This window comes from Mauremys mutica, chromosome 2 (genome assembly GCF_020497125.1).
Source record: "Mauremys mutica isolate MM-2020 ecotype Southern chromosome 2, ASM2049712v1, whole genome shotgun sequence".
In the NCBI taxonomy this organism is placed as follows: Eukaryota; Metazoa; Chordata; order Testudines; family Geoemydidae; genus Mauremys; species Mauremys mutica.
The window spans coordinates 113,706,415-113,724,272 of record NC_059073.1 but is presented as its reverse complement, the minus strand read 5'-3'; the positions used below and the strand labels follow the sequence as shown (position 1 = coordinate 113,724,272).

The 17,858-nt window shown below is 46.6% G+C and overlaps 1 long non-coding RNA gene across 1 annotated transcript; it reads right to left on the bottom strand.

Moving 5' to 3' along the window:
* Nucleotides 1-6,123: 6,123 nt before the first annotated feature.
* LOC123362638 lies at nt 6,124-11,356 on the bottom strand. Its single transcript, XR_006576503.1, has 3 exons — nt 11,200-11,356; nt 8,284-8,442; nt 6,124-6,841 (listed from the first exon to the last, which is right to left on the bottom strand). It is a non-coding gene; the product is annotated as an uncharacterized LOC123362638 (long non-coding RNA).
* Between the last annotated feature and the right edge of the window lie 6,502 nt (nt 11,357-17,858).

Sequence of the window (17,858 nt, the reverse complement as noted above, 5' to 3'; positions counted from 1 at the left end):
CTCGCATCAATATCGCGCATGTCATCATGTGCCAATACTGTCTCTAGTGCCCTGCATTGCTGGTGTAGGTCTTCTTCAGGTATAGTGAGGAGTTTTGGAATATCATACAACATCCCAGATATACTGCTGTGTTCCCTGAGCTGCATGAAACGTTCTTCAACTGACTGTATTGCACAATCTAGCACCTGGTTAAAGAATTCAAATTTGAATTGTTGTTTTGGGTCTCTTATGGGATTATCCCATGCCTCGTAATCAAAATGTTGTCTTCTTTGGTGACTCTTGTATTCTTGAATGGGTGGGAAAATAGCTTCAGTATGAAGTTCCTCTGCCAACTTCTGTGCACTCTTCAGAACGTTTTGAAATCCCTCATCTGACCGGTAAGACTGTAGGTATGACTTTGCTTTGTCCAGTTGTTCCATTGCCCCAGATATATCAAGGTCAACACCTTGGAGTCTCTTCCTTACATTTATTTCAAACAGTATGTCATGCCCAGATGTTGCTTCAAAATTTGCCATCAATGAGTTGAGGTGTATGTTTCTGGTGATTCCGTTTCCCTCTGCCACTGTTCTCCCATGAACAGTTCCTGTCATAGCATTATCCTCCATAATGGCAATTTTGGCATCTTCCCAATTTGGCATTTAATAGGCTTTATCACCTCCACTCGACTTTCCCATCGTGTGGCACTCAGTGGTTTCAGTGTCAGAGCGGATGTTCCCAGATGTTGCTTCAAAATTTGCCATCGATGAGTTGATGCAGAGAAAAATACATAGATGCTTTGAATTCCATTAAAAAATTCAGCAGCCTCACTAGAAGCTGATGCTGCATCACTGACCACCAAGTTCAATGAATGAGAACTGCATGGGACAAAAAAGCTCGAGGGTTTAACTCTTGGATCCATGTTTGCACTCCTCTGTTCTTTCCTCTCATGTTGGCACCATTATTGTAGCCCCGACCTCTCATGTCAGCTATCGCAATTCCTGTATCTTCCAGCTTTTTAAGAAGCACATTTGTCATACCAACTCCTGTAGTATCATCAATGTCAATACATTCTAGAAAATGCTCTCTGACAGTCACCATTGCAGGGACATTTTCACCAGGTTCTGTTGTTGTTACAAAACGCACCATTTGTTCCGTATGGCTGATGTCAAGTGTGCAGTCCAGAATAACAGAGTAATATCTTTCAGACTTCAGATCTGCCACAATCTTCCATTTGACTTTTGTTGCCAGTATCTGTATGATCTCATTTTTAATTGTTTGTCCAAGGTAGTGGTGTGTGTACATTTCTTGGGTGGTGACTCTTCTTAGATGCTCCTGGAGTACAGCATCAAACTCAGCCATCAGCCCCACAATTTTAAGGAAGTTTCCATTGTTTGGCACAGACAGCTGATTTGAAGTGCCACACAGTGCTAGGTTTTGGGTAACAAGCATTCTCACAATGGCAATGAGCCTTTTCAGAACATTTTGCCAGTAAAGAGACTCTGATGCAATCCTCTCTTGATGCTGATCATCTATGGTGGCCTTTAACCTTCGTCTCTTCTCAAGCTCTTTCCACCTGTGGAATGCTCTCTGATGATTTGCTGTGTTCTCATGGCATGCCAGATTTCTAGACAGATTTTTCTGGTCCTTTGTTCCTGTAGAACCCAATGTGGCTGGAACATTAGACTGGAAGAGTTTGCAACAAAAACAGTATGCAGCATTCTGGGTTTTTGAGTACATAATCCATGGCCTCTCCACTTTGTCACCATTGGGGATTTCACACCAGTAATGTGTTGGATGGAAACTTCTATTTTCATTGTCTTTGGGGAACATGAAGTTTTTCACTTGCTATGGCCCATGCAGTACAAGGAAGTCCCTCAGGCCACTGCTCAGGTCCACAGTCCTGGATCATCTAGACTTAAGGAACTAAACTCAGCAGCAGCTGTTTCTTGTGCCTCCACCACACTCTTCTCTGATCTACATTTTTCTTCTGGAATGTGCATGGTTACATCCATTTGAGATGGAGATATGGATGTGCAGTGGCTGCCAGGTCACCTGTACTCTAACTGGAAGATCAGGCATCTTCTCACCATTCACATCCTCACTGGGGCTGGAAGGCTTACCGTGAACATTTGTGTCTATGTATCTCAGGAGAGCTCCTTCCTGCTTAGATAGAAAAGCTTCCTTTGCTTTCTTTCTTTTTCTGAATGCTGCCCCAGAGAGGCGTTTTCTTCTTTCACTCATGACTGCTGTTCTGTGCCAGCTATAGTGGCTCTCAACACTCAATTGAAGGGGACAAATAAGCAGGCAGGTAGCGGGGCCTGAGTGAGGGAAGATATCAGCATCTTAAGGGCCTAACTGGCTCCTACTACTTCAGCTGGCTGCCTGTTCTCCTCAAGTGGGTTCAGGGAAGCACCAGGAAACAGGAAGCTCCCTGAAAAGCTGGTGTTAATCAATCCAGGCTCCTGGGGGTGTTAGAGAGGTACGTAAGAGGCTCCTCCTCCTCTCTCTCCCTGCAGCTCCTGCTGCTTTCTATTATTCCCTCACCTTTTCTCCTGCCTGTTATATCTCTTGTGCACTCCTTCCTCCAGCACAGCACTCTACCATCTCTGTGCATCTAGAGCAGAGAGAATACATATGCACCAGCAGCAGACACAATTTTCTACAATCTGGGTCCTAGTGGCAGCCCCCCCACAGTCTGGCACCTGAGGCGGCCGCTTCAGTTCGCCTCATGGTAAGGCCAGCCCTGAGCATAGGAGGGTGGACCAATTCTCTTGGTTATAGTTAAGAAAAACAACATAAATATTGGTCAGTACTTGGTTCACGCTTGCCATCTGGCCATTCGTCTGCAGGTAGTATGCCCAGGAGGCATCGGTGTGACTGTTCAGTAGCCAGGCAGTTTATCACCAGAAACAAGAAATGAAACGGGGCCCTTTATCTGAGGTGATGCGGTTAGGAAGATGACATCTGTTTCTAGGAGCTGATCTGTCCTCTTAGCCAAAGGTACATGGTCACAGCGGATGAAACCTACCATCTTGCTCAATTGATCTATAATAGTCAGTTTCACTTGACTATTTGATTCAGGGAGTTCTACAATGAAATCCATGGCAATGGCTGCCCATGGACAAGCCAGTGTCTCCAGAGGCATGAGTCTGCCAAGAAATTTGGTGCGTATTGCTGTAGTGAGAGCACAGAAGTCACGTGAGTCAACATAGGTCTGAGTTTCAGCCTGTATCTGGAACCATCAAACAAAGCAGGAGGTTAGGCAGTCAATTCTGAGGCACCCAAAGTGCCCTGCTAGGGGGTTGTCCTGTCTCAGATATAGTATCCCCAACCAGGGACATCCTGGCAGAACATACATGAGGCTGCCAGTAAACGTTATTGCATCCCACATGGAATGTTGTTTCTCATTCTTGGCTCCTGATTGCCCCGTGGGGTCCCCCATCCCCTGACCAGTGGGTCATCCTGGGAGGCTGATCAAATTAGCATGATTAGATCTCGGGGTACGTTGTAGGGCTTGAGGAGATAGAGATAGCTTTCTCCCCTTCCTGGTTATATTCTACATTACGGGACAGTTCCTGCCCATTCTTAGTTCCCCGTCGGTAGTTAAGTGATCTTGAAATTGAAGCAGGTAAAGAATAAGGTCTAGCTGAATTGTCTCTGATTCAGCGCTTTGGCCTTGCACAGATACAGGAGATTTTTGTGATCGGTATAAACTGGTACTGGGTATCGAGCCCCCTACAGCTCGTGACACCAGTCTTCAAACAAGGATTTAAACAAAAGAAACTGATTATCAAGGATCTCATTGTTTTCTTCTGTGGGGGTGAGCTTCCATCAGTTATGTGCACAGGGGTGCAGCAATGCCTCAGAGAGCACAGCCCTGATGGCCATATTAGATGTGTCAATTTCCACGACGAATGCTCCAAGTGGATTGGGGTGCGCCAGAATAGGAGCAGTGGTGAAGGCAATTTTGAGCTGTTTGAGGGCTTGTTGGGCCTTGGGCAACCAAACAAATTTGGCAGTTTTGTGGAGGAGAGCTATAATGGGGGTTATTTGCTCTGTGAACCCTGGGCTGAAGCCATGGTAGAAACTGGCGAAGCCTAGGAAGCGCTGCACTTCTTGAATACTTGGATCTGCCTCCCAGTTGCAAATGGATCCATCTTATTTGGATCAATCTTAACGCCTTCTGGGGAGAAGATGTGTCCCAAAAACTCCATGGAGGGTTGGCCGAAGGTATGGTTTTTCAGTTTTGCATATAGACCATGCTACCATAATCTCTCCAGGTTCTGATGTGGTGCACGTGCTGCTCTGGGTTCTCCAATAGAAGTATGTCATCTAAATAGATGACAATGTATTGATCCAGAATGTCCCCAAATACATCACTGATGAAGTGTTGCAAGGTCACAGAGCCATTAGTCAGTTCAAATGGCAAAACCAGATATTTAAAGTGTCCATAATGTGTTTGGAAACCTGTCTTCCATTTGTCCCCCACCCAACTGAGTATTAGATTGTAAGTCCATGGAGGTCTAGTTTAATGAATACCCGTGCGGGTTTCATGTGATCCAACAGTTCTGGGATGAAGGGCAGGGGGTACAGCTTCCAAACTGTCACTTCGTTCAGGGGCTGGTAGTCTACACAGAGGTGCATATTCCCACCTTTCTTCTTTTCAAAGAGGACGGGGCCTCTGTGGGAAACGCTGAGTGACAAATAAACCCTTTGGATGGGTTTTCTTGACTATACGCAGGGAGAGCCACTAGTTCTGTTTTGGACACTGCATAAATTCGGCTCCAGGTTGTAGGTCAATAGGGCAGTCATAGTCTTGGTGCAGAGGCAAAGTGTCCTCATTTTTTTCAAACATATTCACATAAACCTGGTATTTATCAGGAATGCGAGGTATCAGACCCAAGAATGGTTCACTGCAGCCAGTTGCTGTGAGCTCCAGTACATACAGGGGTGGACTCACCACTGTCTGGGAATGGGCCTCTGGGCCCAGGAACTCGATGCTGTTGCTATGGAGACAGGCCTGCTGATAGCGCTTGGAGGGCAAGCTGGTCTTCTGGGTTTGCCAGAGAACATGGGGGTCCTGTCATGCTAACCAGGTGAGCCCACAGAAATGTGGGGAACATATCACAGCGAATGTCAGCATTTCTTTGTGTACCTGGGTTACCACTTCCAGGGCCATCATCTCCTGGGTTACCAGCCCAAAGGAAAAGAGGGTCCTGTCAATCGTTTCCACAACAGCCGATGTGATTTCTGCTGGACGAGGATTTGCAGACCTTGGGCTGTCTTGAAATTTATGATATTGTCTGCAGCCCCAGAATCAATAAGTGCCCACTGCAGTGGCACCTGTCGTGTTTCTCTGGGGATGCACAACTGAACTGAAACCTGGAGATACAGAGAGGGCCCAGGTGGACCCAGCTGGATCCCCGTGAAAACTTGGGCTTGTTCATTTCCCGATACTTTCCTGGCTGGGGTCCATGCCAGGTATTCAGTGAGTGCTGCTCTGGCTTGCCGCAGTAGACGAACAGGTTATTGCCTGACTTCACTCCCTCTCCTCAGTGATCAAGCATCGCTGGGCCATGTTGACCTGCATGGGTTCAGGGGATGAACTCAAGGGTGCTAGCGCAGAGCCTGTGCGAATTGTCTGTGTAATACCCTCTTCTCTTTTCCTCCCTCCACTCGTGATAACAGTTCTCAGTGGGCATGGCCGCTAGATCAATGAAGCTGTCCAGGCCCAAGAAGGCCTCTAGCCAGGCTAGCTCCTCCTTGACCTCTTCACTGAGTGCCCAGCAGAAATGATAAAACTGGGCCACTGGTTCTATTCAGCATTGGCCACAAACCATCAGAAGTACATAGTATAAGAGGCGGCTGGCCTCCATGCCTGCTAGAATTTTGGCAGGAAAGCTTTAGTCAATCACAGAAGAAGGTTCTCCCGTCTGTTAGTGCAGGCTATTCTGCCTAAGTAGAGGTGAGGCCAAATCTCGCACCTCACTGGTCAATCCCTCCTTGGCCTGATTGGTGGAGTGAGTCCAGGGGCACAGGCTGGTTAAGGAAACCCCTGAATTTTCAGTCATCTCCACTGAACCACTCCACTAGGGACACCACAGGGCCAGGCTCAGATAGCAAGGCCATCATTCATACCTGGTGTGATGTGTCCCCTTTTGCGTATGGGACACTTTTATGTGTGGAGGGCCTTCTTTTCTGCAAAAATTTGCACCACTTGGTGTCAGGTGCTGCCACCGATAATTAGGCCTAGTGGTTGAAGCGTAGGTCACAGTTAGGCATAGGGTTGGGCCTGGGTGAAGGATGGTGAGGGAATCGAGATCCGGGGTCAAAACCAAGATCACAGTCCATAGACAAACCAGAATCAGAACCGTAGCCAGAGTCCAGGTGCACGCCAGAGATCGAAGCCAGGTGGTCAGAGTCCAAAGGAAAGCCAAGTCGATATTAAGCCACATTCCAGTTACAGGCAGAAGGTTGAAGCCAGGTAATCAGAGTCCAAGGGTTTGGGGGAGGATCAGGAGGAGGAGGCAAGGCTGGAGTGGGTTGTTGGTGGGGCTGGAGAGAGGCTAGAGGAGGGCAAGGATAATACTGAGCAAGAGTTCGTAGCCAACATCTAGAGCTTAGGGTCATGCCAAGGTCAGTAGCCAGAGACCAGAGCTGAGGATCAAGCCAGAGTCAATAGCCAGGAACTGGAGGGCAGAACGGTACACGGAGGCATGAACCAGGATCAAGGTGGGGACTGTCTCAGCAGAAGGGCATGGATCTTCTTTGTTCCCTAGATGATTTCCTGGTACTCCCAGGCACTCTCCACCTGGAGCCTTGCAGATCTGGGATCGTGAATCTTAAACTGGGGACTCTCTTCCTAGGAATAAAAGAACAGCACAATGAAAAAATGTCTCTGTCCCTGGGCTGGGATCCAGGGCTGGGGAGTTCCCACCCAGGCTTTGTGCCAGGGACCACATTTGCATCTCTAGCTCCTGTTCATTTCACATTCAGAGACCCCCTAGAAGGAGTGGAGAGTAAAGGGCGGAAATTGAAGCTGTCCCTGGGGGAAGGCACTAGCCTGGGATCCAGTCCAGTTCCCAGATCTACACCCAGATTTGTGTGACCTGGGACACAGCCCTTTCTGTGTCTTAGTCCCCACCTGTCAGATGGAAAGGATCCTTCCCTGCCCCAGGTGCTTGGAGGGAGTTTCGTTCCTGGCTGGGAGCGGTTCAGATACCATGTAGGTGGATTGGGCCCCAGGTGGTGGGATGCTCATATATTCACAATTTCATGGGTGACATGGGCCATGGGAACGTCTGAGCAGTGACCACAGAGGAGGGGCTCCACATCAGGCCCCCTCTCCCAGACTGCAATGGTTATTGATGAGAAACTTTGGTTCTAAGGATGTTCTCATTGTAATAAACCAAACCTGTTGTCCTGGGCTGGGCCCTGAGAGCCAGAAGCTCCCTAAACTGGCCTCTGGGCATGAGGCATGGACAGTAACCGGACAGACCGTGGCACTGTGGAGTGGGGGTGGGGCTTGGTGGTGAGAGGGAGGTGGCATTCTAGCTCTGGCTCCCTGAAGTTGGAACTCCTCCTCTGATCCCTTGCATGGGGGGGATGGACTGAGGGGCAGGGAGGGGGACCTTTGCCCTCCCCCTGGGGAGAGGAAGTCCTTGCCCTAGCCCTTAGGAGTGGTAAAAGTGTGTGGGGAGGGGTCCTTCCCCACCCCTTGTGAGGGAGTGGGAGGCTCCAATGAGCAGCAGAAAAGGCCCAAGGCCTCAGTTCAATTCAGCTCCACACCCAGCAGTGGAGGGGGGACCATGTGCTGCCAATCCACAGCAGTCAGGGGCAGGCATGAGCCCAGAGCAGCTGGGAAGGAGCCTCCTCCCTTACCCCTCCAGGGCCTGGAGCTCGGCCTGGGTGTGGCTCTCACTCAGGATACTGGGGCAGGGCCCTGCCACAGCAGCCCAAGGTCAGGGAGTGCTGCTGATGGGGTGCTTGGCCATTCCCCCTGCTGCAATGGGGAACTTTCTGAGCTCCAGGGGGGACATGGGCCCTGGCACTAACATGCAGGCCCTCTGTGTCTGGCCGGGTAGGGAGAGCACGACCTGGGAGCAGGAGCGAGGGCACAGAGGGCAAGGCCAAGAAAAAGGAGGGTAAGAAGAACCTATGACCCAGCCAAAGGGGATTTGGGAGCAGAGGGAAAACCCCATCCCACCCACAAGGGAGAGGGCTTCTCAGTGCTGTGGACTCTATCTCCACTCCCACTAGCCCCTCTCCCTCCCCACCCCCATATTCAGTGAGACAGAGCAGTACCTGCAGCAGGGAGTCTGAGCTGCTGGACAGGCAGGTGCTGGGCGGGGGGGTAACTGTAAGATGTCCCAAGGGGCACAGTCCCTGCAGTGCCTTGGGTATCTGGCGCAAGCACTGGATGGAATAGAGCTGGGCCATCACTTTGTCAGTAACATCCTCCTGCTGCAAGGGAACAAGGATTAGTCAGAGATTTGGACACCCCTCAGTAACCCGGGGTACTAATGGCACCTGAGGCCACCAAAAGTTCCATCGAGCCGCTCCCCACGTCTGAGGGACGGATTTCCCCACTCAATCTTAAAAGAGACTAACTAGAGCAGTGGTTCCCAAACTGGGGTTCGCGAACCCCTGGGGGTTCACTGAACATTACAGGGGGTTCGCCAGAAAAATTTCACTAATGGCGGCCAGAGGACCCCGGGCATTGGAGGCAGCAGGTGGGACCTGAGTGAGCAGGGGCCATGCTGCATGTGGGAGATGGTCCAAGCTAATTTGTCCCTCGCAGGGAACCCTTGTGATGGAAGTAAAGCTGTTTGTGATCAAAAACAGCTGGAAGCACGTTGTAGCCAGTGTAGCAATGTTAAGGTGCCTCAGTAATTGTCATTCTCTCTGGAGTGCTGTTTTGCTTCAGTGAGACTTGAGTGAATCTTCTCATTTTCTAGTTTGTTGGTTGTTAGCAGTCTGTGTTACCAGACCTGAGACTTTATCTTTCTCCAGTGGTTCCGGACTTCCAAGAGCTATGCAGAGCAAAGCAAGGGCATCCATCACACTGAGCAACTTTAAACTTAAGTCCCTGGAAATATTCATTTTTAGGAGGGGGGTCACGAGATTTCACAATTTTGTTAAAGGGGTTCGTGGGCTGTTAAAGTTTGGGAACCACTGAACTAGAGGGTCAGACACTTGTTTGTTTATGTAGGCCCAGTTTCCATCCCTGAACCAGTAGCAATTGCACTGAATAATGCCTAAAACCCTACATTTTATTGTCAAATAGTCTAAGCCATTCCTCTTTGGTTCTTCTTGTTTTATATGTTTCAGATCAACAAAAACTTCCCCTTGACAGTCGGTGCCCATGTGGTGCTGCAGGCAGAGGAGCCTGAGCAATAGCATTGTGACAGCTAAGGTAACTCAGCAACCCACCCATCACTCACTCACTCCAATAACCCTGATCTTAAGTCCTAATCCTGCCACCTGCCTTGGTCATCTCTCCCACTGAAACCTGCAGGTTCATTTGCTGACTCATTTTAACCAATGGGGTTGAATTATGCAAATCACCTGGAGAAAGTTAGCACTGACTGGCTGAATTAACTCTGGTGTCACAAAGCACCTCTGCCTACAGCACCAAGTTAATGGGCATGGTGTGGAAATCAGGCTTTTCTGGTGTTGCTGTTTTTTGAATCAATTTAATGTAGTCTTCAAAAATTATCATGTTACAGCCAGACAAAGAAATGTCATTGAACTGAGCATTAGGCCTCACTGCCCTCAGCCAACAGTGACCTGAGTCTCCTCCCTGTTAACTCAGTAAGAACCCCAAGCTCAGCCAATCAGTGTGGAGACTCTCAGAGGCTGGAAGCTGAGCAATTGAACAGATGGCCAAAAGACAGCATTAGTCACCATAGGAGATCATCCTGGGGGAGATCACCATCAGCACACAATTCCAGCCCCACCTCTTTGTAAGGGCCTCTTACAATGACAGCTAGAGCACAGCCCCACCCTCCTCAGGAAGAAAAGCAGCAGAGAGAAACGGAACAAGAAAAGAGAAGAGAAAAGACAAGAGGAAGGGAGGTAAAGGCAAGCAAAAAAGGGCAAATTCCAAATGCCTCAGTGAATCATAGATTCCAAGGCCAGAAAGATCCACTCTGATCATCTAGTCTGACTTTTTGTATTACATGGGCCATAGAACTTCTCTCAAAATAATTCATGTTTGAATTAGAGCAGTTTTTTTAGAAAAACATCCCATCTTGATTTAAAAAATGACAGTTATAGAGGCTCCATCACAACCCTGGGTAAATTGTTCCAAACCCTGTCAGTTAAAAATGTTTGCCTTATTTCTCATCTGAATTTGTCTAGCTTCAACTTGCAGCCATTGGATCTTCTTATACCTGTGTCTGCTAAAGTGAAGAGCCCATTAGCAAATATTTGTTCCCCTATGCTCATTCCTTAACCTTCTCTTTCTTAAGCTAAATAGATTGAGCTCTTTGAGTCTATCATTATAAGGCATGTTTTCTAATCTTTTAATCATTCTTGTGGCTCTTCTCTGAACCCTTTCCAATTTATTGGCATCCGTCTCAAATTGTAGACACCAGTACTGGATACAATATTCCAGTAGTCATCACACCAGTACCAAATACACCTCTTTACTTCTATCTGAGATTCTGCTATGTATGCTGGGAGCTTATGGTCAGCTGATTAGCCAACATGACCCCAAATCTTTTTCAGGGTCACTGCTTCTCAGAATAGAGTCCCCCATCTTGTACATATAGCCTATATTTTTTGTTCCTAGAGGTATAACTTTACATTTGGACATACTAAAATGTATGTTGCTTGTGCTCAGCTTACCAAGCAGTCCAGATGGCTCTGTGTTAGTGACATGTCCTGTTTGTTATTTACCGCTCCCGCAATCTTTCTGTCATCTGCAGATTTTATCAGTGATGATTTTATATTGGCTTCCAAGTCACTGATCAAAATGTTAAATAGTGTAGGGCCAAGAACCGATCTCTGCAGGACCCTACTAGAAAGACACCCACTCAATAATGATTCCTCATTTACAATTACATTTTGAGACGCATTAGTTAACCAGTTATTATGGGGCAGATTCCTAGGTGGGACATTTTTCTGCCAACTTAACTTGTGTTTTCCGAGCCTAGCACTCGGCTGGCAATGTTTGGATCAGACTGAACATGTTCCAACCCTCACTGAGAATCTTACCTTCTACACAGGGGATGTCTGCTTTCTACAAAATCAAGATGGAAAGGCGAAAACTCCCAAAGAAGCTCCTCCTTAGCACTCAGGTGCGTGAACACAAATCCTCTCTTAGTCCTCCAGGAGAGACCACAAAAAGGAGGCTTGTTGCAGCAAGGCTACAGGGGTCTCCAAGGTTCCTCCTGCCCTGTCCCCCTCTACTGCATGTCTGATGTCAAGGGAGCTGTGTGAGGTCACAGCCTCCTCACCACCTTTGCCCTATAGGCTGAGTTCCTGCCAAAGGCCCTTGTGAAGTCACTGCCACACCCACCTCTCCCTTGCATGGCTGATATCTGCTCCTGGCCAGCCTGTTTAGATGTCTCAGCTGCTCCCTCAAATCACCCCACTTGCTCACTATTGGGCAACAAGCAGGCTAAACAGTAAAACAGCAGAGTTTGTTCCTCATCCCCTGAAGGGGCCCAGATCTCCTAATGTGACCTGTATTTCACAGGCCATGACGTTTCACATACTTACCCCCATATTAAGCCCAACAGCTTGTGTTTCACTAAAACACACCTTCCCGAAAGACATCCAGTTGTGAGGTGATGACATTGGGAAACAGAGAATCCACCCCTTCCCTTGGTAATTTGTTCCAGTGGCTCTGGCTTCAGCTGACAGCCGTTGGTTCTTGTTATGTCTTTCGCGGCTAGATTGAAGAGCACTTTGGTACTCGTTATTTTCTCTCCATGTAGGTACTTCTACACTGTAATCAAGTCACCTCTCAGTCTTTTTCCATAGCTACATCAGATTGAGCTCCTTAAATATCTCACTTTTAGCCACATTCTCAAGCTCTCAAATGATCCTTATGGTTCTTTTATGCACCCCTCCAATTTTTCAACATCCCTTTTAAAATGTGGGCATCAAAACTGTACAGAGTATTCCAGTAGCACTCTCACCAGTGCTATATACAAAAGTGAAATTACATCCCTTCTCCTCCTCACTACACCCCTCTTTATACATCCAAGGATTGCACTAGCCCTTTTTGACACAGCATCACACTGGGAGCTCATGTGGAGTTCCAGGTACGCTATGACCCCAGATCATTTTCAGAGTCATTGCTTTCCAGAGTAGAGCTCTCTATTCAGTAGGTCTGGCCTATATTCTTTGTGCCTAGAATATGACAGTTCATTTGCTTTAAATGTGTTTTGTTTGAATGGGCTGCCATGTCCTCATCATTATTTACCATGATACCAATCTTTGTGCCAGCTGTAGATGTCACCAGCTGTGATTTGATATTGACTTCTGGATCATTGGTGAAAATGCTGAAGACAGTTAGTGGCTGAGAGCTTCTTCAGCCCCCAGGCACTGCACACCTGCTCCTTCTGCAGAATTGGTAAAAGGCAGCCAGCCTGACTCTCATTCAGGGTAAAAAAACATGCTTAATAGCAGTGTCAGTCATGGGGTTATGAACCACACATGGTAGTCACCTGCTAACAAACTCATTGCACAGCTAGAGTGTCAACAGGCTCAGTTTTCTGTGTTGGTTCTCAGACCTGGCCCCAGCCCTTTATATTCCTTACTTCTCTGTTCTAAGTTCAGGCACTAGAACCTTTTCCTTTTTCTCCATTTCCCTTAGCTCCACCTCGCTAGAGAGGAAGGATTTTCTGTTACCCAGCTGGCTCTAACACATGTGGATATTACAGAGATAAAGTAGAGGAGGTAATATCTTTTATTGGAATGACTTCTGTTGATGAGAGAGAGAAGCTTTCGAACCACTCAGAGCTCTTCTTCAGGTCTGGGAAAGGTACTCCCAGCATTGCAGCAAAATGCAAGGTGGAACAGATTGCTTATCATATAGATGTGCTAACTACTTTATGCTAAACAATCTGCCACCTTGCATTTCACTGTGACCCTAGGATTACCTTTCCCAGACCTGAAGAAGAGCTCTGTGCAGCTTGAAAGCTTCTCTCTTTCATCAACAGAAGTCGTTCCAATAAAGCGATATTACCTCATCCACCTTGTGTCTCTAATATTCTGGGGCAGACACAGCTACATCAACACTGCATACATACGGATGTTGTCACAGACTGAAACCCTCTAGTGGACAGTCACCAGACTGCGTTAAATGGACCTAACCTCTGGATCCAACAGGTGAAGGGGGAATCTGAGGACAGGTGAAGGGGGAATCTGGGGAAATGTGCAAAGTGGCCACAGAGGCTTGGGAGGTCTCAGCACTGGCTTCGGGGCCAGTCCCCTAGCCCAGCCAGTTCCAGTTGTCCCCGTCCCATCTCCTCAACTGATCTGTTTCTCTACCCCATCCTGGCCTCCTGTACTCTCTCCCCCCAGGCTCCTCATCCAATCTCAATGCACCTATATCTCCAGCCCCAGCTCCTTCTTTCAATCTCTCCAGCCAGTCCCAGTTCTCGTTCTGAACCCCCACTTTTCATCAGATCTATCCCCCATTTCCCCTCACCCAGGGCTGGCTCCAGCGTTTTTGCTGCCCCAAGTGGCGGGAAAAAAAAAAGCTGCGATCAGCAGCACTTCAGCAGCAGCTCTACCACCACTGCTTCATTCTTCAACAGTGATTCAGTGGCAGGTCCTTCCCTCTGAGGGGGACTGAGAGACCCACTGCCGAATTGTGGCCAAAGAGCCGGACGTGATGCCCCTCTCCGTTGGCCACCCCAAGCACCTGCTTGCTGTGCTGGTGCCTGGAGCTGGCTCTGCCCTCACCTCCTTCCACCCACCCCACAGGTTCTCAGTCCCAGTCCCCTCTTTGGCTGCAAGTCTCCTGGCCCAGTCTCTGCCCTCATCTCATCTCCAAATGCCAGTTTTTCACCTCCTGCCAGTTTCCAGGATCCCTTAGCCCCTTTCTTTCAATCTACTCACCCCTACCCCCTGTTCTCTGCATTTGAATCAGGTACTTACTCTTCCAGGCCCAGCTGGATGGAGGGGTGGGTCACTGAGATCACAGGAGAGACAGGCTCTCTGCTCTCAGTTCAGATACCTGGTGTGACAGTGGTAGGCCAGATGTCAGCTCTTGCCCAGGCTACAGACATTAGCTAAGAATTGACAAACTCATAGTTGGAGACCAGACCAGGTCACCTGTATGTTAGTTTTGCTCAAAATAGGTATTAGTATTTTAAGAATATATTTAGTGTTTAGACTCTATGAAATGCTCATAAACTGCTGCATGGATTAATCTCACTGATAATGTCAGTATTCCATGCTATAAGAAAATAGGTAAGTTTTGCTTTATAACTTTAAAAATGTTTGCTCTGAACTTGTGAACCCGGGCAGGAGAATCGTCCTTCCCTCTCCCTCTCCGCTCCCCATCCTCCCCCCGCCACCACTAGGTGGACTCTCAAAATCAGATAGGCCATCAAGACACATTAGGAAGATTGTCCTGTAGGTTTGGAAGCTGAATGAAGGAAATAAAACAAAGCCATAGGAAAATTTTCCATCTTTTTGTCTGTTTGAACTCTGAAGAGCCAGAGGCTCTAAACTGAAGTCAGAGATACCCAGGGACAGCCTTGGTCTGCCCTGAAAGACACTTTGAATTGACAGATCTCTACAACTCTGTCACTCTTAGGATTTAGATGGTAACTCATTTGTGTGTATATGTTGGCTTGCTTTTACCCATAAATAACTCTTATTTCTCTTTCCTAGTTAGTAAACCTTTAGATAGTTTATTGCAGGATTGGCTACAGGCATTGCCTTTGGTGTAAGATCTAGGGTGCCAATAGATCTGGCGGTAAGTGACTGGTCTCTTGGGACAGGAAGCAACCCAAATGTGGTGTGATTTTTGGTGCAAGTGACCATTTATCACTAAGTCAAGTTTGTCTGGCTGGCAAGATAGCCTGAAGAATCTCAGGGACTGTCGATGACTCCATGATAAGATTGTTATAGTGAACAAGGAGTTCACATTTATTACTGGCTTGGTGAAATCTAATTATAGTACATACCACCAATTTGGGGTGTCCGCCCTGAGGTAGGCACTCACAGTCAAGAGCCGCTCGTGTGTGTGTGACACATGCAGCATCCTATAAGCATTTCATAAAGTCTAAACAGTAAACACATTCTTATCAACTTAACATCTATTGTAACAATACTAATGCAAAGGTGAACCAGACTGGTTTCCAGTTATGCATTGGTCAGCATTCGGTGGGCCCAGGGACCTGGGCATGAGCTGGCACCTGGTCTGCCAGCATCATGGTAATCATGGGCCTTCATGTCACACATTGGCTGAATAGGCATCTTGCCATGGTTTGCTCACCTTGGCTTTTGTATCTCTCTTCTCAGGAGCAGAAAACCAGAAGAAAGAATAAAAATGAAATTCAGAAAGGACTATTGTTAATGAGACAAGAGGATGGGTTTACATTGTTAATAGACAAGTTGGAACCTTTGGGAAAAGACGACCCATGTCTGGTCTGGATATATGAAGTGTTCGTATGTTACCAATGAAAACAGTAACTGACGAAATCTGAGACACTGTTAACTGCATCCCTAACGACAGGAGGAAGGACTCCTATATAGGTCAAATGCACATGGTTTACATAAATGATTCACTGAGAGCATAAAGAAAAAAACAAAAACAAAATCAGACAAATAAAACTTATATGACTTAATCTATAAGAAAGCTAGCTGGTAATAATCATATCTACATAGGTATGCCTGATACTCTGATCACTGTTGAAAGATACTACATGACCATCACTCTTTAAAAAAACCCAGAGACCTATTTGACAGTGATCAATGGGATCTAGAGAGCTGTGGTGTGATGGAAGGAAACTCTCCCAAACTCATCCCATCCAGCACTCACAGCAGTTAGAGAAAGGGACAGTGGAGTAAAGAAGGTTGCTAATCTTACATTCTCTCAAAGAATTTATAGTCTGCAGTCAACTGTTTCTACATGTTGATTTCACACCCTCTAAACTAGTTTTTTATTAAGAGCCAGCAATCACAGTGCTGCATGCTCAGACATCCATCTTGGTTATGATGTAGTTCACATAACAGCTTTCTTAGATACCTTGGGGATAGGTGCCTTTTAAATACCTAATATAGTTACTGTAAATAGTATATATTCACCACACACATCTCCTGTGAGTCATTACATCCCATTGGAACCAGCATCACTCTCAGCAACATCTCAAAATGGCAACTACACACAATTCAATATGTAGTATAAGCAACAGTGAAGTTGCACACATGTGGTGATTTCAAAAGCACTTAAGTGATTTAGGAGCACAAGTCCTATTGAACTCATGACACTGATAACAGAATTTTATCCACTGGCATGGGTGCTATCTAGGATTCCTCTCATAAGTGAATTGTTGGATTGCTAGTGGGTGATCAGTTACAGACATCAATAAGAGTTGTTTGGCTCTGCCACTGGAGAGGAGAGAACATTTTCTAGCCCTCTGGCAGGAATTTATTTGCTGGAGTCATTAGGCGATAGGATTGGTCATGGGCTAGCAGGAGTGAGTATTCATCAAAGGAATTAGCATTTGGTTTGTTTCACAGATAGGCCTAATTCCCTACAATTATCTTGGGACCTGGGAAACTTTATAGGAGCCTCAAGTATAGGAAGAATATTTTTCCTCTCTGAAACTGTGGCCCAGAAGTGATGTTTTCCACCTTGCTAACTACAGTATATGCTGGTTCAGTGGATTATGATTGGTTTTGCACATTTTTTTTAAAATCCCTTTTCTTTCTTGTATCACACAGTTACCTGCTTTCCTCAATCATGCAACTGTTGCAGGTAAGGAGAGGGGTAGGGATAGCTCAGTGGTTTGAGCATTGGCCTGCTAAACCCAGGCTTGTGAGTTCAATCCTTGAGGGGGCCACTTAAGGATCTGGAGCAAAAATCAGTACTTGGTCCTGCTAGTGAAGGCAAGAGGCTAGACTCAATGACCTTCCAGGTCTAGGAGATAGGTATATCTCCTATTATTATTAACTTTGGAGTTTGTATGAGTTATTTACTGTTAGGTAACAGTAGCTGGTTTTAGCAGAATTGTCCAGAATTGCCTGGGAGCAGGAAATTTAAACCTTCAAAGATACAAAGGATATAGGGTAGGGAGACAGTCAGAACAAATAACGCTTGAAGAGCAAAGGATAAATTTGACCAAGCACAGATGGAGATTTTCCTGCAGTATGACTCAATATGAGGCATGGTAAAGGATTTAGTAAAATATAGTGCCATATTGCTAACCTAAGCACTCAAAAATTATGAATCAAGGCTCAAAAATCATGAGATTGACTTTTAAAAATGTGTTTCTTTAAATAAACTTGGGCTCTTTTCCTTTGCTTTATGGCTTCCGAGCCTTTAGAGTGCATTTGGGGCATGTTTTCAGACTTTTATATCTAACCATAAGGACCAGAAATTGTCATCTTTGTTTTTTGGGATTTTTTTTTTAAATGAAAGTTGAGATTCTCCCATAGTCATTTTACTCCAGGAGCTGGAGCTTTAAGGAAAACACCAAATATAATGAGTTTTTCAATAAAATCACGAGAGTTGGCAGCACTGTGTGGCAGACTTTGGGGCTTGTATGAAGAAACTGTGACCCTATTTACATCATAGCATCACCAAACGGTTCTTTGGATGCTTTCCCACTCAGGACTGGACAGCATCTAGTTTAGGCAAAGGTTGTCTGTGTCCTGTTCAGTCATTTGGTTTTAAGTGAATTGCA